Source organism: Meriones unguiculatus, chromosome X (genome assembly GCF_030254825.1).
Source record: "Meriones unguiculatus strain TT.TT164.6M chromosome X, Bangor_MerUng_6.1, whole genome shotgun sequence".
NCBI classification, from domain to species: Eukaryota; Metazoa; Chordata; class Mammalia; order Rodentia; family Muridae; genus Meriones; species Meriones unguiculatus.
This window is the reverse complement of record NC_083369.1, coordinates 49,802,724-49,827,611: the sequence shown is the minus strand read 5'-3', so window position 1 is coordinate 49,827,611 and position 24,888 is coordinate 49,802,724.

Here is a 24,888-nt window from a genome sequence, read left to right as displayed (position 1 = left end):
TCTTTCTTTCTTTCTTTCTTTCTTTCTTTCTTTCTTTCTTCTTTCTTCTTTCTTCTTTCCTTCTTTCCTTTTCTTTCTGGTAGAGTTTCTTTGTGTGCAACCCTGGCTGTCCTGGACTCACTTTGTAGAGATAGCTAGCTAGCCTTGAACTTATGAAGATCTGCCTGCCTGTGTTTACCAAGCACTAAGATTAAAGGTGTGTGCCACTATGCCCAGCATAGTGAGGCATTTCTTAAGGAACAATTTTTGGGGAGGTTAAGAAAGTCTGCCTTGTGGCAGGAAGTATCTCACTGGGGGATAGGCTTTGGAGGCTTAAGGCCTTGCTTTACTCCCAGTTTTACTCTCTCTGTTTTTTGTTCAAGATGTGAGCTCTCAGTTTTCTGCTCCAGTTATTCTGCCTGCTGCTATGCTTTGATGACTGATAATGACCTTTTTAATTAATTTTTTATTTTTTATATTAATTACAGTTTATTTACTTTGTATCCCAGCTATAGCCCCCTCCCACTTTCCCTCCCAAACCTACCCTGCCTCCCTCATCTCCTCCCTCCCACTCTCTAAGTCCACTGATATGGGAGGTCTTCCTCCCCTTCCATCTGAACTTAGCTTATCAGGTTTCTTCAGGACTGACTACATTGTCCTCCTCTGTGGCCTAGCATAGCTGCTCCTCCCTCATGGGGTGGGGGTGGGGTCAAAGAGCCAGCCACTGAGTTCATGTCAGAGACAGTCCCTGTCCCCCTTACTAGGGAACCCACTTGGATACTGAGCTGCCATGGGCTACATCTGAGCAGGGGCTCTAGGTTATATCCATGCATGGTCCTTGGTTGGAGAATCAGTCTCAAAAAAGACCCCTATGCCCAGATATATTAGGTCCTTGTGGAGCTACTGTCCTCTCCAGATCTTGCTAACTCCCCCTTCTTTCATATGATTTCCTGCAGTCTGCCCAAGGTTTGGTTATGAGTCTTAGCATCTGCTTTGATAGACTCTACTGCTATGTAGAGTCTTTCAGTGGCCCTTTGTGGTAGGCTCCTGTCCTGTTACTTATTTTCTACTTCCAATGTCCATGCCATTTGTCTTTCTAAGCAAGGATTGATCATCTTACCCCAGGTCCTCCTTCTTGTTTAGATTCTTTAGGTGTACATATTTTAGTATGTTTATCCTATCTTACAGGTCTAGTATCCACTCATAAGTGGATACTACAGGTCTAGTATCCACTCATATACCATGTGTGTCTTTCTGCTTCTGGGATACCTCACTCAGGATGATCTTTTCTAGATCCCATCATTTGCCTGCAAATTTCATGATTTCCTTGTTTTTAATTGCTGAGTAGTGTTCTATTGTGTAATTGTACCATGATTTTTGTATCCATTCCTTCATTGAGGGACATCTAGGTTGTTTCCAGGTTCTGGTTATTATGAAAACGCTGCCACAAACATGGTTAAGCAAATGTCCTTGTTGTGTACTTGAGCATCTTTTGGCTATATGCCTATGAGTGGTATAGCTGGATCTTGAGGAAGCACTATTCCTAATGATAATGACTTCTTATCTCTCAGGAATCATAAGCCCAAATAACCTCTTTGTAAGTTGCCTTTTGTCACAGTGTCTTATCATTGCAACAGAACAGTAACTAATACACAGATTAATAAATATTTCAAAAGAATAAGTTGAAGGTTTGGATCAAAGTAACTCATGTTGTATTGTTCTGAAATTCTATCATTAGGAAGATACCAAGTTTTATTTTGGGAATATGATAGCTCTCTAACACTTATGTTTAGATAGATTCATAAATAACTACTTGGAAAGAAAGTTTGAGTCTTTTGTTTATTGTTTCAATTTAGTAATCATTAGTTTATAATTAATGGATTATATCTTGATATACAAAGATTCTGTGAGTTTTCCTATAATAAAATTTTGTAGATAAATGGATGTATTTCTAAGGATAAAATGTATTAAGTGATGCCTACTTGATTATTTTTACACAAAGTAAGTGAAAAGGAATTAATGGCATAATTGACTTTTAATTCTGACCTTGAATATGAGGATTTATAAAGATGAACATCATAGACAGGGGACATAGCTATATCTATGATCTTAATTCTAAGTCTCTTATATGCCTTTAATTCCTTAATTCTGCTTTAGTATACAAGCCATCTTGGTACCATTGTTGAAGATGGACTAGGGAAGAGTTTCATTTACTGATAAAAGGAAATCAGAAGGATAAAAAACTATAGAGACTATGATGATTTTAGTTTGAGCATGTCAAATCTGAGGTAATTATTGAATATCCAAATGGCAATGTATTCCTGGAAACTGGGATATTTAGGTCAGAATATGAAATATTTAAAATCATGTGGTTATTGAATTCATGAGAAGATGAAATAAGAATAGCTTGCAGCATAAAAATAAACAAAACCTTCTTGGACCTATTCCATAGCACCTCTGGGCAAATGAGAAAACAATACACTGTGTACTTGAATATATTCAGCAAATGTGTGTGACTGTGATGATGTGTTTCACAGGCTCTGGAGTGCAAAGTGTAAAGTGAACTAAGAAGTGGTTCCAAAGGTTGAAACTGTAATATAAGTGACTAAGACAACCTGAACTGCAAAAGTCTATCTTAGAAGACTAGACAGAAAGAATTTAGGTGTGAGGCAATGATTATGGCATAATATGAACAACAGGCTATAGTTTGATAATATAGGTGACAAAATGTTGGAAAGTTTCTTGAATTCTGAAGCATTGTCACTATTGCCTTTCACAGAACATTTGTACCTAAGGTGGAGGGGATTCTTCAAAGGGTATGGAAGTGACCTACAATGATGAAGAGAGAAAATATAGGAAAAAAACCTGGAAGATGTTTTCACAGTAAAATTGGGAAATGATGGCATAGAACAAAAAAGAGGAACAATTCCACATTAGCCTTTTAAGAATCTTATGTGTGAAAGAAAGAAGAGTTAGCAAACAGAAGAGAATGGAGGTTGGCTAAACACCTTTGCCTTGCCAAATGAGGAAAACAGAAGTTGAGAAGAAAGAGAGAGAAATTCCAAGATAGGGAAGCTCTTGAACAATGTATGGAATGAGGTCAAGAACATGGTGGAAGAATTTGTCTGGAAGGTAGACCTGGGGAACAAGTCATTAAAAAAAATGTGTTGATGAACAACATTAAAGAAAGTGGAAGTAGGTATAGTAAGTTTTGTGGTACTGATATAAAAAGTTGTTTATATTTCATTTAATTATATAAATAAAGACAAAAAAGGATAAAAAAAAAAGGTCGAGAAATGAGTTTGGTGATAGTTGAGGTGCATGGTGTTTTTGAGGCAGATGGCAAAAATTTAGGAGTCATTAGAGCTAAATCTCTTATTTTGAACCTTTCTAACTCAGTGTACTTTCTCCACTCTTTAACAGTTAAGAATCCACTGCATAGGGAATGTCTCCCCAACATTTAGAGTGAGGCTTCCTACCTCAATTAAGGTAGTCAAGAAAATCTCTCTTTGTAGTGGGCCTAAGTCCAGTTCATGCATGGACCTTGGTTGATGCTTCAGTCACAGGAAGCCCCTCTGGGCCTTGGTTAGTTGGCTCTGTTGGTCTTCTTAGGGAACTCCTGTTACCTCCAGGTCCTTTTCCCTTTCCTCCCACTTTTCCACAAGACGCTCTACATATCACCCAATGTTTGGCTGTGCATCTCGGCATCTGTTTTGAGACTCTGCTGGGTAGCACCTCTCAGCGGACAACTGTGTCAGGCTCCTGTCTGCAAGTTTAGCAGAACATAGTTCTTAGTGTTAGGGATTGGCATTTTCAGGTATGGTGGGCTGGGTCAGGCATTGGTTGGGCATTCTCTCAATTTCTGTTTTATCTTCTCTATCTTTATCTCTGCACATCTTGCTGGCAGGTTAAATTTTGGGTCAAAGTTTTTGTGGGTGGATTCGTGTTCCCCTCTCTCTGCTAGGAGACTTGTCTAACTAGTGGGTGTACTTAGGTCTCATGTGGGTCCTCTAGTAAGAAATCTGGGAACTGCATTGGACACAGACTCACTTTCCAGCTTTTGATCACTTCTTCCTGGTGGAAATGCCTTACCAGGCCACAGGACATGCTCAGTATTATGAAACTTGATGAGCTGGGCTGTATGGAAAAGGAGCTCCCCTTTTTGGAGGAAAAGGGGAGGAGTAAGGAGTGAGGAGGAGGGAGAAAGGGTGTGACTGGGAAGGGAGGAGAAATGGGGCTACAACAGGTTGTAAAGTGAATAAAAAATTAAAAATAAATAGGGTTAAAAAAAGAAAATCTGTCACAGGAATGCCCATATGTCAACCCAATCCACACAATTATGCATTAAGATTCCTTTCCTAGGTGAGTCTCCATTGAGTCAAGGTAATTATTAAAAGTAGTTAGCACATTCAAGGACTTAATATCCTCCATTTCCAATGGAATATGGATATTCCATTTCCAATGGAATGTCGCATTCCAATCTCATAATTAATGAATTGGTTAGGTCAGATTACTTTTACTCTAATTAATTCACAATCACTGGATTCACCAACTGGAGATCCAGTCTCTGGGAAAGAATTTATTCCAAACTATAAGAATGAATTAGTAAAATTGCTTTAACATCATTTGTAATATTTTAGGTACCGGGTTATTTTTATAATATTTTAAGTTTATTTTATTTAAATTTTTATTGATTAAGTTTCTTCTTTGAAAATTTCATACATGTTTATAGTACAATTCTGATTAATCTTTCTCCTTTTTCTATCTCCTTCCCATACCTTTTCCATTCCACCATCCAATCATTATTAAATTCTCAGATTCATGATTTTTGGTAGTTTTCATACATATATGTACTGTAGGTTGGACATATTCTCCCCCACATTCCTACATTCTCCTTTTTCTTGCCCTCTTCATTTTCCCCTGTTTACCAGAGTCATATCAACTTTCATATGTGTGTTTGTGAAATAATTTTACACACATATAATTTTACATATCTATATTAACTCTCGAAAACACAAATGACAGAAAAATATTTGACCTTCTGTGAATTACAATGTGTCTATCTTCAGTTACATCCACTTTTCAGAAAATGCTTTATCATCATTCTTGAATATTATGTACGTATGCTACTTTTTCCTAATTAATTTCTCTGACCTTGGTTGGCTTTACAACTTAGTTATTGTGAAAAGTGTTGGAATAAACACTGGTATTCAAATACCTCTATGAACACACAAAGGTGGGGACCACATTCTTTATTTATTTTGAGAGAAACCAGTTATTAAATGAGCCTTTATTATTAAATGGCTTACTAGTGTTCCAAATGAGAAAGGTATTCTCCTTTGAAAAGCACCACATGGTGTAGTAGTTAAGATGTCATTGCTGCACACAGAGAACTTTAACCTGCCAACTGCCTGGTTAAAGAAGAACTTCAGGGAAGAACTTCTTGAAAAAAATTAATTGTGAAATACACACACACACATACATTAAAGAAAACACCCTTAGCATAATAAAAATAATACAAAATGAGTTTCATCATGTACCGTAGGGATTTGTCATTTACAACCTGTTTGGGACTCTAGAGATGCAATATTTATCCTCTTTGCTGGAAATCTATTAGAGGACACCAGAGTCAATAAGAAAGTCTTCTATCATCACTCATGTTGAAGTCATTGCTGTGATAGTAATTTTCTAAGCACTCAACCTTCCTTCTGCATTTTATGCTGTTTAATCCCTCCTTTGTGTCTTAGAAATGTGCCTTAGAAATGTGTAATTCTAATATGCCCATGGCCCACTTTTTAAATGGTTCTCCAGAGAGACATGAACTATAGTGAGCAGAGGAAGTCCTGAGTGATTGAATGTGTATTTTGACATGTGCATGCCCTGTCAGAGACTCCAAAACAAATCAACTCTTGGGAAATTTACAAAATTGTTGCCAGGTGTGTCAGGTTCAAGAGAAAAGGCAAAGCTTCTCTCAGGAATTTGAGTGAGTGCTTATGGAGGATTGATCAGTGTGTGCAAAGACTAGCTACTGCAACTTTCTCCTCCCAGATGTTTATAGCTTTAGACTGCTAGCCTATAGAGATCTCCTACCAAGACTAGCTAACTCTTCTATCTATGTTGCACCTAATAAGTATGGGGAGGACCCAGATTGTATTGGTAGTGGTAGCATTACAGAACACTTCCTGATTAAATTTTCACTGTATATACATATATATGTATATTTTCACTATATATACATATATATACACATATATACTTATATATACATATATATATATACATACATACACACACACACACACACACACATATATATATATATATATATACAGTGAAAATGTGTGTGTGTGTGTGTGTGTGTGTGTGTGTCTGTCATTCAACCCCTAGCCAGAATCCCCAAGCTGTTTGGGTCTTGGCAAGAAACAATAGACAACATATATGGACAAATAAGAGGAACTTCCTCATAGATTATGGTGACTGAGAAGTTGACCCGACCCTCGTGGCTTCAATGGGGTTCCTAAGGAGGAGATTGGAAGGAATGGGGGGAAGGGACGAGAAGCGCAAGAAAGGAAGGCCAAGTCTGTTCGTCTGATCAAAGCCTCCTTTATTAAAAATTTTTACCCAACGTATATAGGGAGAAGGCAGAAAGTGGGGGTAATTTACTGCTGCAGGAGATAGGAAGAGTGCTTCCATGGGTTAAATATTGTACCTGCAAGATACCATAAGGATGTTTTCTTAAGCTATCTCACGGATGCTTTAAAACTAACAGATGGATGTTCTCACAATCTATCACCCAGGATTTTGGGTCCTAGGTAACTCTTCAACTAAATAGCTTTAGGTCTCCACTAAATGACCTTTGCTCACTACTTGGCTTTGGATTCGGTAAATAGCTTTGTCTCCACTAAATAACTTTGGCTCACTGTTTGTTTGACTTTGGCTTCAGTAGATAGCTTTGGCTCCTGGCAAGAAGTTCCATGAAAGGCTGCAGGATGGAGACCCTGAGATGCTGGTTCAAGTCTAATGAGTTATCTGGCAAGATGATTATGTAATTCTTAGTTCAACACCAAACACTTGAAAAACAGGACTTGGAGCTATTGGCATACATCCTAAAATCCAAGGGTGAGAGAGCCTGGACTTCTGATGTTTATCGGCTGTAAGTATAGTACATGAGTATTTAGCAGCTAGTGGATGGGATTGGATAGTCTCTATCAGCACTGAAGACAGTCTTTTCTTCACCTAGTAATCATAGACTCATTTGTTAACTTCCTCTGGAAATACCTTAACAAAAACACAAATATATGCTTTATTAAATTATATTTCTTTTTTAGAATTGATTATAATAACTTTATTTTATTTTTGATGAGTATCAAAGAATCATTTAATGAATATGACATTGGGTTCAGTTAGCATAAATGCTTCAATTACAGATCCACTCTCTCTTTCGAGTGCAAGCATGCACACACACACACACACACACACACACACACACACACACTATCAGGATTCTTCAAAGAGACACAAACAGATCTGACACAAGTAGATTTGGCAAATGGGAGCACCTGAAGGTTAGATTTTCACAGTCTTGTGGAAGTCAGCCAGGACTGACAATTTTTGGGGCGTTAAAGAGATAGTTCAGCTGTAAGGGCACTTATTGAGCTTGTAGAGGACATGGCTTTAATTTCTAGCACCCACATGGTGGTTAAACTATCCATAACTACAGTTCCAAGGAATCTGATGCCCTCTTCTGATCTCTTTGGCCACCAGGAACATGTACATGCATGCAGGAAAAACACTTCTATGCATAAATAAATTTTCAAAAATTAAAAGAAAACTAATTTTTCTGTGTCCAAATTTTGTGATCTCTGCTTTATTTGTAATCACTCATTTCATTTGTGTTGATATATTTTCACTTTAGTGAAAGACAGTTGCCATCAAAGGTATTTCTCATTATGGGAAAAGGTAACTGAAATTCAGTAATGCTTCAGAAAATTTGGGACACTTTGCTAGTCCTGCCTTGCAGTGCTTAGAACAGATGACAGAGATTTGGAACTTGGGAGCCTGAAGAAGTGATGAAACGGTGAAGTGCACCTTTTAATTGTAGCATCTTTATTCTTTTTATGTTTGGGTGTCAGGTATGCATGCCTGAGTGCATGTGCCCTGGTGTCCAGAAGAGGGCATTGGATCTCCTAGAGCTGGAGTTACTAGCAATTGAAACCCACTTGGTGTCAGTGCCAAGAACCAAACTCAGGTCCTGGGAGAGCGTCAAGTTGTGTTTTTACAGAGCAATCTCCCCAAGTCGCAGCAGTTACTAGTATTTAACCCTTACTAAATATAATTCCTGGAAAATGTACTTTTTTCCTCATTATATTTTTTTTTATTTTTATATTTTTTTCAATGTAGTTTATTCAAGAACCTTGAACAATCATCTGACCCTGGGGAAAGCCAGCCCACAGCTTAAATAGCCTCTGGATAGCCAACCCCACCGTGCCACGTGGGTAATGCAGATAGGTCCACATACATGGAAGCAAGCCAGATCCTCAGCCTTAGCCAAATGTGGAGTTGTTCGTGATAGAGAGCACTCACCATCACGAAGGTGGAAGGCGAAACCAGCTCCATCTTTAAGGCTTGGCATTACACAGCTCTCTACAGTTCCCCCTTTTTGTTATAGACGCATCAGGCAAGAGTAGAGGTCTGATCTGTGATATTAGAAATAAATTGGGACTTTGTACCGATGTTCATTTAGGTGTTATCCACCCAAAGAGCATGAGACCTGTCCGATACCTTTTTCTCAGAGGCGGGACCTGGGGCATCAACCTGCATGCAATCAGACATGCTCTTCTCTGGGTCGAAAGCAGCTGACCCTGAGTGCAGTGCTTAGCCTCGCATCCTGAGCATAACATTTTAGCTTTTTGTGGTAGCCAACCATGTTTGGGGAGACTGTCCTGCTTCAATGGCTGTAAAGGCCTGAATGGTCATGGCTGCATTACACTGCTGTGAGACTCTAATCTTGCATATATACCACAGGCAAACAAAGGAGACCAACACCAGAAGGCCTGCTAACGCTCCCATGCCCGCCCATCCCTTCAGATGATTCATGGCTGCAACAACCATGATGATAATCCTGTGGCTAGTCCTGCATCCACTCTGGTAGAATTTACCGTGACAATGTCCACTCTCAGCTGCTCCATCATAGTATCGAATTCTCTAGTCCAATTACCTAAAATATAGCTATACAATTGTTTAGACAGATTTGCAGCACAGGAAAAATTCTCATGTTGTATGCTAGTGACACAAAGTCCAGCATACTTTCATTGACAGCCAAGTTGAGCAATTTGCCATAGGGTATCAATTTGCTCCTGCACGAGGTCAATCCTCTGATTAAACAGCATCAAGCCTCCTTTTAGTTGAGCATTAATTCCTTTTTGTACATCCAAGGCATGAGCTACATTGGCTAAAAGATTATTCAGGGTCTGAGCAGTCTGCCCAGTATGACTCATGGCTAATACCCTGGGTGGTAGCTCCAACAGCCGCCAATGAGATGGCAGTAACAATGGTGGCTGTAGTTCCAAGATCCCTTTTCTGTCTGAAGAGAGTCATAGCATGAGGAGCATCAACGGGCACAGGCACCCAGCAAGGCATGCAAGTAACCAGCTAGTAAATTTACTAGCATTCCAGCATTGGGCAAAAAAGCAAGTATCATTACCACAATTACTTGGCTCTATCTGGCTAATAATGAATAACAATGGGGGATATAAACAAACAGGTGTGGGCTTATAGGAAATATTATGAGAAGCCTTAACCCCCTCGTTGGAACAACCTGCATCAGTTCTAGGACTAGCAGTGGTGGTGTCCGAGGTCTGAGTAGGTTCAGGAGACCATTGCCCCCAGGGGCGAGGCATGCTCCATGTAAATTGGCTAACTCCGTGTTTTCCTCCACTTTTGAAAGTCATTTAAGGTTCTTAAATTAATTTTTCCCTTTTTTTTAAATTTTCATCAATTACACTTTATCCATTCTGCATCCCCCCATAAGCCCCTCCCTCCTCCCCTCCCAATCCCACCCTCCCTCTTCCCTCTGCATGCATGCCACGCCCCAAGTCCACTGATAGGGAAGGTTCTCCTCTCCTTCTTTCTGATCTTAGTCCATCAGTTCACATCAAAAGTGGCTGCATTGTCCTCTACTATGGCCTGGTAAGGCTGATCGCCCCCCCCCAGGGGGAGGTGATAAAAGAGCAGGCCAATCAGATTATGTCAGAGGCAGTCCCTCTTCACATTACTATGTATCCCAATTGGACTCTGAACTGCCCTGGGCTACATCTGTTCAGGGGTTCTGGGTTATCTCCATGAATAGTCCTTGGTTGGAGTATGAGTCTCTGGGAAGTTCCCTGTGTTCAAATTTTCTTGTTCTGTTGCTCTCCTTGTGGAGAGCCTGTCCTCTCCAGCTCTTACTATTTCCCAGTTCTTACATAAAATTCCATTCACTCTGCCCAACAGTTGCCCATCAGGCTCAGCATCGGCTTTGATATTCTGTAGGGCAGAGGCTTTCAGAGGCCCTCTGTGGTAGGTTCCTAGGTTGTTTCCTGTTTTCTTCTTCTTCTGATGTCCATCCTCTTTGCCTTTCCAGATGGGGATTGGACATTTTAGTTTGGGTCCTCTCTCTTGCTTAGTTTCTTTAGATGCACAGGTTTTGGTGGGTTTGTCTTATGTTGTATGTCTATATGAGTGAGTATATACCATGTATATCTTTTTGCTTCTGGGACAACTCACTCAGGATGATCCTTTCCAGATCCCACCATTTACCTGCAAATTTCATATTTCCTTACTTTTCATTGCTGAGTAATATTCCATTGTGTAGATGTACCACAATTTCTGCATCCATTCTTCAGTTGAGGGGCATCTGGGTTGTTTCCAGCTTCTGGCTATTACAAATAAAGCTGCTACAAACATGGTTGAGCAAATGTCCTTTTTGTGTACCTGAGCCTCTTTTGGATATATGCCTAGGAGTGGTATGTCTGGATCTTGGGGAAGCACTATTCCTAGTTGTCTGAGAAAGCAACAGATTGATTTCCAGAGTGGTTGTACAAGTTTACAATCCCACCAGCAGTGGAGAAGGGTTCCCCTTTCTCCACAACCTCTCCAGCATGTGTTGTCACTTGAGTTTTTGATCTTGGCCATTCTCATGGGCGTAAGGTCAAATCTCAGGGTTGTTTTGATTTGCATTTCCCTAATGGCTAGTGAGGTTGAGCATTTCTTTAAGTGTTTCTCTGCCATTCGGTATTCCTCTACAGAGAATTCTCTGTTTAGCTCTGTTCCCCATTTTTTAAGTGGATTACTTGGTTTGCTGCTTTTCAGCTTCTTTAGTTTTTTATATATACTGGATATGAGTCCTCTGTCAGATATAGGGTTGGTGAAGATTCTTTCCCAATTTGTAGGCAGTCACTTTGTTTTGGTGATGGTCTCCTTTGCTTTTCAGAAGCTTTTCAGTTTCATGAGGTCCCATTTATTGATTGTTGCTCTTAGAGCCTGTGCTGTTGGTGTTCTTTTCAGGAAGGTTTCTCCTGTACCAATGAGTTCTAGGGTATCCCCCACTTTTTTTTTCTAGCGGATTTAATGTGTCAGGTTTTATGTTGAGGTCTTTGATCCACTTGGACTTCAGTTTTGTGCAGGGTGGTAAGTATGGATCTATTTTTATTTTTCTACATGTAGACATCCAGTTGGACCAGCACCATTTGTTGAAGAAGCTATCTTTTTTTCATTGTATTGTTTTGGCATCTTTGTCAAAGATCAGGTGTCCATAAGTGTGTGGGTTTATTTCTGGGTCCTCAGTTCGGTTCCATTGATCCACCATTCTGTTTCCATGCCAGTACCATGCAGTTTTTATAACTATTGTTCTATAGTACAACTTGAGATCAGGGATGGAGATACCTCCAGAAGATCTTTTATTGTAGAGGATTGTTTTAGAAATTCTGGGTTTCTTGTTATTCCATATGAAGTTGAGAATTTTTCTTTCCATCTCTGTAAAGAATTGTGTTGGCAATTTGATGAGAATTGCATTGAATCTGTAGATTGCTTTTGGTAAAAAGGTCATTTTTACTATGATAATCCTGCCAAGCCATGAGCATGTGAGATCTTTCCATCTTCTTATATCTTCTTCTAATTCTTTCTTCAGAGACCTGAAATTTTTTTCATACAAGTCTTTGACTTCCTTGGTTAGGGTTACTCCGAGGTACCTTATGTCATTTGTGGCTATTGTGAAGGGTGTTGTTTTCCTAATTTTTTTCTCAGCCCTTTTGTCTTTTGTATACAGGAGGGCTACTGTTTTTTTTTTAATTAATTTTGTATCCGTCCACTTTGCTGAAGGTGTTTATCAGCTGTAGGAGTTCCCTGGTAGAGTTTTTGGGGTCACTCATGTATACTATCATATCATCTGCAAATAGTGATAATTTGACTTCTTCCTTTCCAATTTGTATCCCCTTGATCTCCTTCAACTGTCTTATTGCTCTAGCAAGGACTTCCAGAATTATGTTGAAGAGATATGGAGAGAGTGGGCAGCCTTGTCTTGTCCCTGATTTCAGTGGGATTGCTTTAAGTTTTTCTCCGTTCAGTTTGATGTTGGCTATAGGTTTGCTGTATATCGCCTTTACTATGTTTAGATATGTGCCTTGTATCCCTGATCTCTCTAATACCTTAAACATGAATGGATGTTGGATTTTGTCAAATGCTTTTTCAGCATCTAGGGAGATTATCACGTGGTTTTTTTTCTTTCAGTTTGTTAATATGGTGGATCACATTGATGGATTTCTGTATATTGAAACACCCCTGCCTACCTGGGATGAAGCCTACTTGGTCATGGTGGATGATATCTTTGATGTGTTCTTGTATTCGGTTTGCAAGTATTTTTTTGAGTATTTTTGCATCAATGTTCATAAGGGAGATTGGCCTGAAATTCTCTTTCTTTGTTGGGTCTTTGTGAGGTTTAGGTACCAAGGTGACTGTGGCTTCATAGAATGAGTTTGGTAATGTTACTTCTGTTTCGATTTTGTGGAATAAATGGAAGAGAACTGGAGTTAGCTCTTCTTTGAAGTTCTGGTAGAATTCTGTGCTGAAGCCATCTGGTCCTGGGCGTTTTTTGGATGAGAGACTTTTGATGATCGCTTCTAATTCTTTGGGGGATATAGGACTATTTAGTTGATTTACCTGGTCCTGATTCAGCTTTGGTAAGTCAAGTTGATCAAGAAAATTGTCCATTTCATTTAGATTTTCAAATTTTGTGGCATATAAACTTTTGAAGTAAGTCTTAATGATTGCTTGGATTTCCTCAGTGTCTGTAGTTATGTCCCCCTTTTCATTTCTGATTTTGTTGATTTGGATGGTGTCTCGCTGCCTTTTAGTTAGCTTGGCTAAGGGTTTGTCTATCTTGTTGATTTTCTCCAAGAACCAACTCTTGGTTTCATTGATTCTTTGAATTCTTTTATTTGTTTCTAATTGATTGATTTCAGCCCTGAGTTTGATTATTTCCAGCTGTCTGCTCCTTCTTGGTGTGTCTGCTTCTTCTTTTTCTGGGGTTTTTAAGTGAGCCATTAAGTTGCTTGAATGTACCGTCTCAAATTTCTTGAAGGCACTTAGTGCTATGAACTTTCCTCTTAGGACTGCCTTCATTGTGTCCCACAAGTTTGGGTATGTTGTGTCTTCATTTTCATTGAGTTCTAGGAAGATTTTAATTTCTTTCTTTATTTCTTCCCTGACCCAGCTGTCATTTAGTAGCAAGTTGTTCAGTTTCCATGTGTGTGAAGGCTTTTTGCTATTTCTGTTGTTACTTAGGTCCAGCTTTATTCCATGGTGATCAGACAGGATACAAGGGATTATTTCAATCTTCTTGTATCTGCTGAGGCTTTCTTTGTGACCAACTATGTGGTCTATTTTGGAGAAGGTTCTATGAGGTGCTGAGAAGTAGGTAAATTCTTTTGTGTTTGGGTGTAATGTTCTGTAAATGTCTTTTAGGTCCATTTGATTCATGACCTCTGTTAGAGATGTTTGTTTAATTTCTGTTTTGTTGACCTGTCCTTTGTTGAGAGTGGGGTGTTCAAGTCTCCCACTATTAGTGTGTGGGGATATATGTGTGGTTTCAGTTTTATCAATGTTTCATTCACAAATGTGGGTGCCCTTGTATGTGGGGCATAGATGTTCAGGATTGTGATATCTTCTTGGTGGAATTTTCCCTTGATGATTATGAAGTGTCCTTCCCCATCTCTTTTGATTAATTTTGGTTGAAAGTTTATTTTATCAGATATTAGAATGGCTACTCCTGCTTGCTTCTTGCATCCATTTGCTTGAAAAGCCGTCTTCCATCCCCTTACCCTCAGGTAATATCTATCTTTGTGACTTAGGTGTGTTTCTTGTATACAACAGATTGCTGGGTTTTGTTTACGCATCCATTCTGTTAGTCTGTGTCTTTTTATTGGAGAATTAAGTCCATTGATATTGAGAGAGATTAATGACCAGTAGCTGTTAGATCCTTTGAATTTGATGTTGGCTGTGGTCATAAAAAGCTTGGTTGCTTTTTATTTTACTGTAGTGAGGTTATTTATTTCCTGTGTTTTCTTGAATGTAGCTAGCTTTCTTGGGTTGTATTTTCCCTTCCAGTGTCTTCTGTAATGCTGGATTTGTTTGTAGGTATTGTTGAAATTTGTTTTTGTCATTGAATATCTTGTTTTCTCCTTCTATGAGGACTGAGGTATAGTAGCCTGGGCTGACATCTGTGTTCTCTTAGGGTCTGCATGATATCTGTCCAGGCCCTTCTGGCTTTCATAGTCTCTGTTGAAAAGTCAGGTTTAACCTAATGAGTTTGCCATTATATGTTACTTGGCCTTTTTCTCTTGCAGCTTTTAGTATTTTTTCTTTGTTCTGTATACTTACGGTTTTGATTATTATGTGGCGGGAGGATTTTCTTTTCTGGTCAAATTTGTTGGGTGTTCTGTAGGCCTCATGTATTCTTATTGGCCACTTCTTTATGTTGGGGAAATTTTATTCAATGATTTTGTTGAAAATATTTTCTGGGCCTTGGTTCAGGGAATCTTCTTTTTCCTCTATTCCTATTATTCTTAGGTTTTGTCTTTTTATGTTGTCTTGAATTTCTTGGACAGTCTGTGTCAGGAATTTTTTAGATTTAACATTTTTTGACAGATACATCTATTTCTTCCATTGTTTCTTCCACACCTGAGATTCTTTCTTCAATTTCTTGTAGCCTATTGGTTATGCTAACCTCTGTAGTTCCTGCTTTCTTCCCTAAGTTCTTTCTCTCCACAATTTCTTCCATTTGTGTGTTTTTTTTTTTATTTTTTCCAATTCTATGTTCAGGTCTTGAGCTATTTTGTTGGTTTCCTTCCCCTGTCTGACTGTATTTTCATGTTTTTCCTTCAATTCCTTCAGCTGTTTGTTTGAACAATCCACTGTTTCTTTTATTTCATTCAGTGATTTAAGCATTTCCTCTCTAAAGGCCACAAACTGTTTGGCTGCAGCTTCTTCTATTTCTTTTCGTATTTTATTTGTTTCCTCTGTTATCTTCTTCATGAGCATAGATGTTAGGTCATCTCCTTGAATTTCATTTATGCTGGGGTGTCTAGGGCTATTTGCCTCTGGATAACTGGGTTCTGGAGATGCCATATTGCTCTGGCTTTTGTTGGTTGAACTTTTATGCTGTCCTCTACCCATTGGGCTATCTTAGTTGTTTGAATTTATTTTCTGGTTGTTCCTGGACTCTTGTAGTTGAGAGAATCCCTTTGGCAGGAAGATGGTTTTTCCTGAAGGAAGTCTTCCCAGCTTTTTGGGTATAGTCACTGGATGTCAGGTGTTTTTGAGGTGTTGCTACAGCTCACCTCAGGCATAGAGACCTGGGTAGTAACTCTGGTCCTGATTAGTTGAGAGGGCTCTCCTCTCAGCAGGAGCAGTCCTGGAGACAGCTGCCCTCCTTCTGGGTTTCTTGCTGTAAATTTAGTGATCAGCTGCTGTAACCTGTGTGTCCTGTGGTTTGGTCGGTTTTGTTAGAGATAACTGGTTGCCCTTTGGAGCAGTACCTGTGGGGTTGATCTCAGGGTTCCCTGTCTTTTGTAGGTCTGAGTTTGGAGCTCTGTGCCCCAGAACCCAAGAGGTAATCTGTGGCGGGTGAGTACTGCTCTGGTGTCTTTGGGCACACTGTTCTGCCTGTAAGGTGTAGTTGGTACAAAGCAGGCCTCTGGGCTGGCAAAGCGTGTGCCCACCTGCTAGTCTGTGGGAGCTAGAGTTTCCAATCACTCTGTGCTCCCTATTTGGGCCCAGATCTGTGATGGCTGGGCGTACTCACCTGTTTGCAATCTGCAGGCTGCTAGACTTTCCCTAGGTGACCCCAGCAGCATGGTTTCTTCCTTCCCTGTTGAGTCTTCTCTGGACAGGGGTTCCCATTCCCTGTTGTACTGGGGTGCGCAACTTGTCTGTACCGCTGAGCTGAGCGCACAGCTCTCTGCGAGGCAGGAGCTCAGTACCTGCCGTCCTAGAGACCTTCTGGGGAAAGACTGGGTGACCTGTGATCAGACTGGCAACTTTGCTTCCCCATGGGGTTTTCTTGCGACTGGGTCTCCCAGTCTCAGGCGCCCTTGTGCCCATGGGTCAGCCTGGGAAAGTGATTGGGACATGCACGCTTGCGGCTCCAGCTGGGAGACACAAAGCCCACGTTACCCTGGATTTCTTCAGGGTTCTGGCTGGGTAGCCGTGAGTGGACCCAACCGATTCCCACGCCGTGGGAGCCTCCCCTCACCTGGGAAACACGATTGATGTAGTTTCAGGGCCCAGCGTTCAGTCTCCTGGTCTCTGCAGGGAGAGTGCTGTCCTGCTTCTCAAATGCGGTGCTCTCCCGGCGCCGCCATCTTGGCTCCCCTAAATTATATTTATATATAATTATATATAAATTACATATAATTAAGATTATATATATAATTATATATAATTATATATAATTATAATATAGAATTAAAATTATATATAATTAAGATTATTCTTGCATGTGATTTTTGCATGATGTTCAACCACAGAACCAAAGGAAATAAAGCTAATTAATCATTGACTACAACCCTCAAACCATGAGCTCAAATCTTTTCTAAGTTTATTTGTCTCAGATTGTTATAACAATGAAACTATTTTTTTGTTGCTGTGATAAATATCCTGGCAAAAGCAATAATAATGGGAAAAGAATTCATTCTTGCTCATGGTTCAAGGATATAGTCCATCATGATAGGAAATTCAAGTAGCTACAGACTGAAGCAACTGGTTAGAATACATCCACAATATGAAAAGAGCTAACAACCTTTGTATACTTCTACTCAATTCTTTCCCCCTTTAAATAGTTCAGGATCTTATCTAGGGGATAGTGCCACCCAGAGTGCGAAGATCTCCCTATCTCAATTAACACACTGAAGATCATCCATCACAGGTGTGTTTATAGGGTAAGTTAACCTAGATAATGCCTCATAAGTACACAAAGGCTCTCATCTCCTAAGTGATTATAGGCCCTGACAATTTGAGAATGAACACTAATCATCTATGAATGCTAGTAAAACTCCTTATACAGTATATCTTGGTACAAATTTGTACCACAGAGCTTATTGAGTATCACACCATTAAAAACTGTATACAATATTCTTTTTACCCTGTTATATGCTCTCCATTTCTGGTTTCCTTAGCTATTTTAAAAATAAAATTTGGCCATAATCTTCATCTCTTTAAATTATTACATTGATGTTGTAATTTGCTTATCTCAAATTTCTTTTGAAATATGGAGAGGCAAAACCAACAGTTTTATAAATAAATACAATCATCCATTCTCCTCCTCAGAGGTATTCATGACTTTCTCAATGTCATTGAATAGAAAACATGAACTTGCCAATCTACGGGCCTGCCGCAGCCTGTCAGCAACAGTGGCAAGGTATGCCCAGGGCACTCAGTGCTCCACTTCTGTTGTGTACTCAACACCCCAGTTCCAGGGCCTGTGAATTTACCTGGGACCCACCCTGATCTGTGACCCCCTGAGACTAGCACAGATCGGGGAGCAGCAGGAAAACCAGAGGACTGTGGCCCATCTGGGACCACCATGGGTTCTACCTACAATCACAGAGACTATGACCATCAGAGACCATCAGGCCTGCTAATACCACAGCCAACCAAATGGCTAGAGGTCAGGACAATAACACCAGTAACAAAACCTAGGCCCTCATGACACAGCCAAATTCTAGCTATTCTGCCACAGCAAGCCCAGAGGATAATGTCATACTGGACACACAAGAAAACAATCTTAAATCTGAGGTTATGAAAATGATAGAAGCTTTAAAAGAAGAAAATAAATCCCTCAAAGAACTGTAGAAAAATACAGTTAAATCTAATAGGTGAAGGAATTGAATAAATCCCTTAAAGAAATAAAGGAAAATGCCACCAAATGGGAGAAGGAAGTGAATAAATCTAAGACCTAAAATTGGAAATAAAAGCAATAAATAAAACACAATCTGTGGGAATCCTGGAGTTGGAAAATCTAGGGAAGAGAACAGAAACTACAGACACAAGCACCACTAGCAGAATACCAGAGATTGAAGGGAGAACCTCATGTGTAGAAAATACAATTGAATAAATTGATACATTAGTCAAAGATGTTAAGTCTAAAAAGTTCTTGACAAAAAAAAAAAAAAACACACAATAAATTTAAGACAACATGAAAAGACCAAACCTAAGGTTGATAGTAATAGAAGAAGAGGACTCTAAACTCCAAGTCCAAGAAAATATTTTCAGCAAAATCATAGAGAAAAACTTCCTGGACCTAAAGAAAAATAAATGCCTATACATATACAAGAAGCTTAAGGAACACCAAGTATATTGGACCAGAAAAGAAAATACTCCTATCACATAATAACCAAAACACTAAATGTATAGAACCAAGAAAGAATATTAAAAGCTGCAAGGGAAAAAGGCCAAGTCACGTATACAGGCAGACCTATCAGAATTACACCTGTCTTCTCACCAGAAACTCTAAAAACAAGAAAGTCTTTGGCAGATATCTCACAGACACTAAGAGAGCACAGATGTCAGCCCCGAATACTATTCCTAGCAAAACTTTTAATCAGCATAGATGGAGAAAACAAGATATTCTAAGAAAAAAATTTGAATAAAACATTCTCGCAAACCCAGCCCTACAGAAGAAAATAGAGGGAAATCTTGAACCACAGGAGGCTAATCACATTCAAGAAAACACAGGAAATAAATAATCCCATAATAGCAAAATCAAAAGAGGGAAGGTACATTACACACATGTGCACACACACACACTGAACCACCACCACCGTTAAAAAAAATAGGAATTAACAACCATTTGACATTAATATGTCTCAACATCAATGGCCTCAATTACCCAATAAGAAGACACAGGCTAACAGAATGGACATGTAAAGTGGAGCCATCATTCTGTTGCATACAAGAAACTTACCTCAGCAATAATACTAGACATTACTTCAGAATAAAGGGCTTGATAAAAGTTTTTCAAGCAAACTGACACAAGAAGCAAGCCAGAGGAGCTATTATAATATATAATAAAATAGACTTTCAACAAAAAATTAATCAAAAGAGATAGGGAAGAGCACTTCATACTCATCAAAGAAAAAATTGGTCAAGATGAAGTCTCAATTCTGAACATGTATGCTCCAAATGCAAAGGCAGCCACATTTGTAAAAGAAACATTACTAAAACTTAAATCACAAATCAAACCCCACATGTTATTAGTAGGAGACTTCAACACACCTCCACACAGAAATTAAACAAAGAAATAATGAAACTAACCAACATTATGAGTCAATTGGAACTACCAGATATATACAGAACATTCCATCTGAAACACAAAAGAATATACCTTCTCAGCACCTTATGGGATCTTCTCCCTAACTGACCACATAATCAGACACAAATCAAGCTTCAAAAATACAAGAAAATTGAAATAACACCTTTTATTCTATCAGGCCACCATGGATTAAGCAATAGACATTAACAACCACAAAAACAACAAAATGCCTACAAACTCATGGAAAGTGAAAAACTCTCTACTTAATGATTATTTGGTCAGGAAGGAAATAAAGAAAGAAATTAAAGACTTCAATGAAAATGAAGGCACAACAAACTTACGGGACATGATGAAAGCAGTGCTAAGAGAAAAGTTCATAGAACTAAGTGCCTTAACCACACACTGAAGACACTAGAAAAAAAATGCAGACACACCAAAGAGGAGTATATGGCTGGAAATAATCAAACATTGGACTGAAATCAATAAATTAGAAACAAAAAGAACAATTCAAACAATCAAAGAGAGAAAGAGCTGTTTCTTTGAGAAAATCAACAAGATAGACAAACCCTTAGTCAAACTAACCAAAAGGCAGAGGTACACTACCAAAATCAACGAAATCAGAAATGAAAAGAGTGACATAAAGACAGACACTGAGGAAATCCAAAGAATGATAAGGTTTCACTTCAAAAGCCTATGTGCAACATAATTTAAAAATCAGAATGAAATGGACATCTAGTTTGGCTATTATGAAAAAAGTCACTATGAACATAGTTGTGCAAATGTCCTTGTTGTATGGAGGAGCATCTTTTGGCCATATACACAGGAGTGGTATAGCTGGGTCTTGAGATAGAACTATTCCCAATTTTCTGAAAAACAGCCAGAATGATTTCCAGAGAGGCTGGACAAGTTTTTACTCCCACCAGCAATGTAGGAGTGTTCCCCTTTATCCACACGCTCCCCAGCATGTGTTGTCACTTGAGTTTTTTATCTTAACCATTCTTAGCTAAGGATGTTGAGCATTTCTTTAAGTGCTTCTCAGCCATTTGACATTCCTGTTGTGAGTTCTCAGTTTAGCTCTGTACTCCAGTTTTAATTGGATTATTTGATTTGTTAATGTTTAGTTTATTAAAATATTTGTATAGTTTTGATATTGGCCCTCTATCCCATGTAGGGTTGGTGATGATCTTTTCCAAATCTGTAAGCTGCCATTTTATTCTATTGGCAGTATCCTTTGACTTACAGAAGCTCTCAGTTTCATGAGATTTCACATTTTAAGGGCCCGTTAAAATATCTCCTGTCCCACAGTGTTACCTATGATACAATTTTTAACCTTTCTGCTCATTATTTTTCTTTGCAACTCCTGAAATTCATGAGTTTACCTTCTAATCCTATATCAGTACAGAAGCTGTTCTTATACACACCAGTTGCCACTAATCTGTTGTTGTATAATAAGAACGAACCTTCAAGTCTACCCCTGGATCACAGACTTTTTCTCTCTTAATCATTTGTAAATGTACTCAGTGTTCTGGTTTAGGAAATGCATATTGTAACAACCTTTTCATAAACTAAGGCAACCTGGCTTCTTATTATGTATGAAATAGCATTAAGTTCTTTAATAGAAACCTATAGTTTAGGACTGAAAGTTTGGACTCTCTCACTTAGCATTTCAGGTTGGCATAGCACAGCAGGACAGTTGTCCCCTCAGACATTTGAAGGAATGACCTGCCATCAATTTAGCCCACAGAATGTGTGACTCTGGGTGAGACAAAGCCTTAGATATATCAATACAGCCATGCTGGCAGACAGGAGATAAGAATTTGTTTAGCTTCCAGCAGCATTTGTGTAACTCCCAGAACCCAAGCCCCAGGTGCCAACAACACTCAAAATAATCTTTACAGTTGTTTGAGGGTTTAGCTATGTCCTACTGATAAAAGGTATTATTTAGGATTTCTTGACTCACCATTTAAAAGCAAATGTCCTCTGTGCACAAAGAAAGGCTGGAGAGTTCCCCTCTTTTTTTGTTTGGTGAGTTAAGTTTGCAGGCAACCAACAGAGAGAAATTGAAATCTGTTAGTGTTACAGGTGGGATTTTTGCCAGCTTTCATTTTGGAAAGCATCTAAGATGTCACTGTTGTGAAGCCTGGTTTCCCTTTGGGGAAAAATAAATAAATGTATCCTACACTATTGTCATACCAAATTGTAAACCATTAAGTTCTAAAAGCCACTTGAGAAATAAACACAAATGACAAAAGATTAATAGATTAATTCTTTTGACATTATTTATAGAAAAAAAAAAAACCATTCTTCTTTAAAGAGAAAACTTTGAAATTTGTCATTTGCTGGTTCATTAGAAGCCCCTCCCTTTCTGTGGAAAGAAAGAGCGAATAGCCAAATGATTTGATTGTGTGGGTGGTCTGACAGCAACATTTGTCACCCATTGACCTCTGATGTGACACAGCTGATTTGACTGCCTACTGTAATGTTGCCTACCTTCTTCATTACTCCATTCATGTCCCTGTTACAGCTGAGCAAAATTATTAGAGATTTTAAAAACAGCTCCTTATCTCCCATGTTTTGATTGAAGAGCTACAAATTAGGTATGCTGGAATTCAATCACATTAGGTCAATAAGTAATTTTTTAGGCTAAAGAACTAGAACTTCATTCTAGAAACACGGGAAGTGAAAAGTACCTTATAACTACCCATTGTTTCTTGATGAAGATTCATATCTGCATATATTCTGAAAGACCTTGTGAACTATTGAAAGTACCACTTAGGGATTTATGCTTTATAAACAAAAGAATCAGGTTAATTTTGTGAACCATCAGTGTACTTTTCTCACAGAACTTTGTTTATATGGATGGATCAAAGTTAGTGAAACAGAAGTTAAGCAAATGCAAAGGCTTTTTGATATAAGACCTCTGTCAATCTTTATTTTGTTCCCGTGTACATTGTGAATATTTGAGGTAGTTGAGTATGCAGTGGGTTTATTTGTTGAGTGTTGGCCTGTGAAATCCATTCTTCAGATAGAGGGACTAGCTCATTCTGTCCACAGATATGCTGGAATGTGAATTGCTGTTAACAAAATCTATTAGGAGCATTGCTTTTGTGGAACATTCTGCAGAATGAATTAGTTTTGTTATTATTGTTTTTTTTTTTGTACCAGTGACTAGAACTTCTTCTACTCATTGTAACATCTTGTTCTCAGCTTAACAAGCAGTGTTGCAACCAGCAAAATTCTGCACACTCTGTTTTGGGTCACGTTGAGAAGTCAATTTATTCATATTTAGATAAATAATACAAAATAGTACTGATCTTGCTGAACAATCAATTCTTGAGACTCCTCTCAGAGTCTTCACAAAACTAGAATTAAGGAAGACTAAAATACTATATCTGGAGGGGAACCTGGATCCCTACTAGTTTGGTAGACATGGTGACTGAGTCTTTTATTCTAAATGGAATAGTAATACCACTTTGGCTCTGACTTTCTAGATTATTCATTTATTCAACAAATATTTATTGAGTGCGTCCTATAGTCCTTGCACTCTTTTAGTCATTTGGTATACAGTTATTAACAAAAAATCTGAAGCTTATAAAGTGTGCTGATTAGGTTTTTTTTTTTCAACCTCACACACCTAGAGTCATATGGGAAAAGGAAACTTCAACTGATAAAATAACTCCATTAGATTTTCCTGTAGACAAGCTTATGTTGCATTTTTTGGATAATTATTGACATGTTTGTGTGTGTGTCTGTGTGTTTTCCATATATATATATATTTGCTAAAGAAGTCTTGAGGAGGGTGGGTCAAGCCAGTAAGCAATGTTCCTCCCTGGCCTCCAGGTTCTTGTTTTGACTTCTTGCCTTGACTTTTGTATGTGATTGAATGTAAGCTGTAAAATGAAATAATCCCTTTACTTCCCAGATTATTTTTGGCTATGATCTTTATCATAGCAGTAGAAAGCACATTTGAACACACTGAACAGAAGAAAAATAAGAAAATACAATCATGGGTTAAATGACATAATTACAGACTGGATAACTGATATGAAGAAACTAAAGTAAGGTGGTGGTAAGTGTAGAGTGTCTAAGAGATGTGTGTGTTCTTGTAGAGGAATTTTAATTCAAAACATGGTTGCTCTGGCAAGAGATCACATCCAAAGACCTTCTAGGTCTATATAATCCAACTGGAGCATAGACACACATTTAATCCCATACTACAGAGGCAAAAAATCAATGAGTTCAAAGCAAGAGTGGTATAGAACAACTTTTAGGTATAGAAAAGCTTAGTTCCAGGCATGGTTTTAATCCCAGCAATCAGGAGACAGAGGCATGCAGATCTCTGAGTGCTGTTCAGGCAGTTCAGTTAAGCCAGTGAGTTGAGAGAGAGAGAGAGAGAGAGAGTAAGAGAGACAGAGCCAGACAGAGACAGACAGAGACAGAGAGAGGAAGGAGTTTTATTGAGAGAGTTTTACAGACACAGGTTAAAGAGAGAACAAGGTGAACTAGATAATGATAAGGAGCCAGAAGATTAGAACTGATTGCTACAGTCAGTTTGAAGGCAAACAGAGAAAATCAGTGAGAAACTGAGAGAAGCCAAATTAAAATCAGTCATCTTGGAGAGGACTTTGAACTAGAACACCTGAGTTGAACCAGCCAGGCAGAGTTCAGAAAGAGCTAGAAAGAGTGAGCTTATTAAACATTAAGTCTCAGAAGCTGAAAACTTTTTATGTCTAGATAAGATTGTATGGAGGCTAGATGCTTCCAGAACTAGGCCTAGGTTAGCAGACAGAGACAGTAAGCCTTGGAGATTAAAATTAAATCAGGTGAATAAAAGATGCTTTCACTGGTTCTTAAGTATGATTTATAATTTATCTTAGTTAGGGTGTCTACTGCTGTGATTAAATACTATGACCAAAATCAAGTTGGGGAGAACAGGGTTTGTTTGGCTTATGCTTCCACATTATAGTCCATCATTGAAGAAAGTGCAGGAACTCAATCAGGGCTGGAACCTGGAGGCAGAAGTCATGGAGGAGTGCTGCGTACTGGCTTGCTTTCTATAGCTTGCT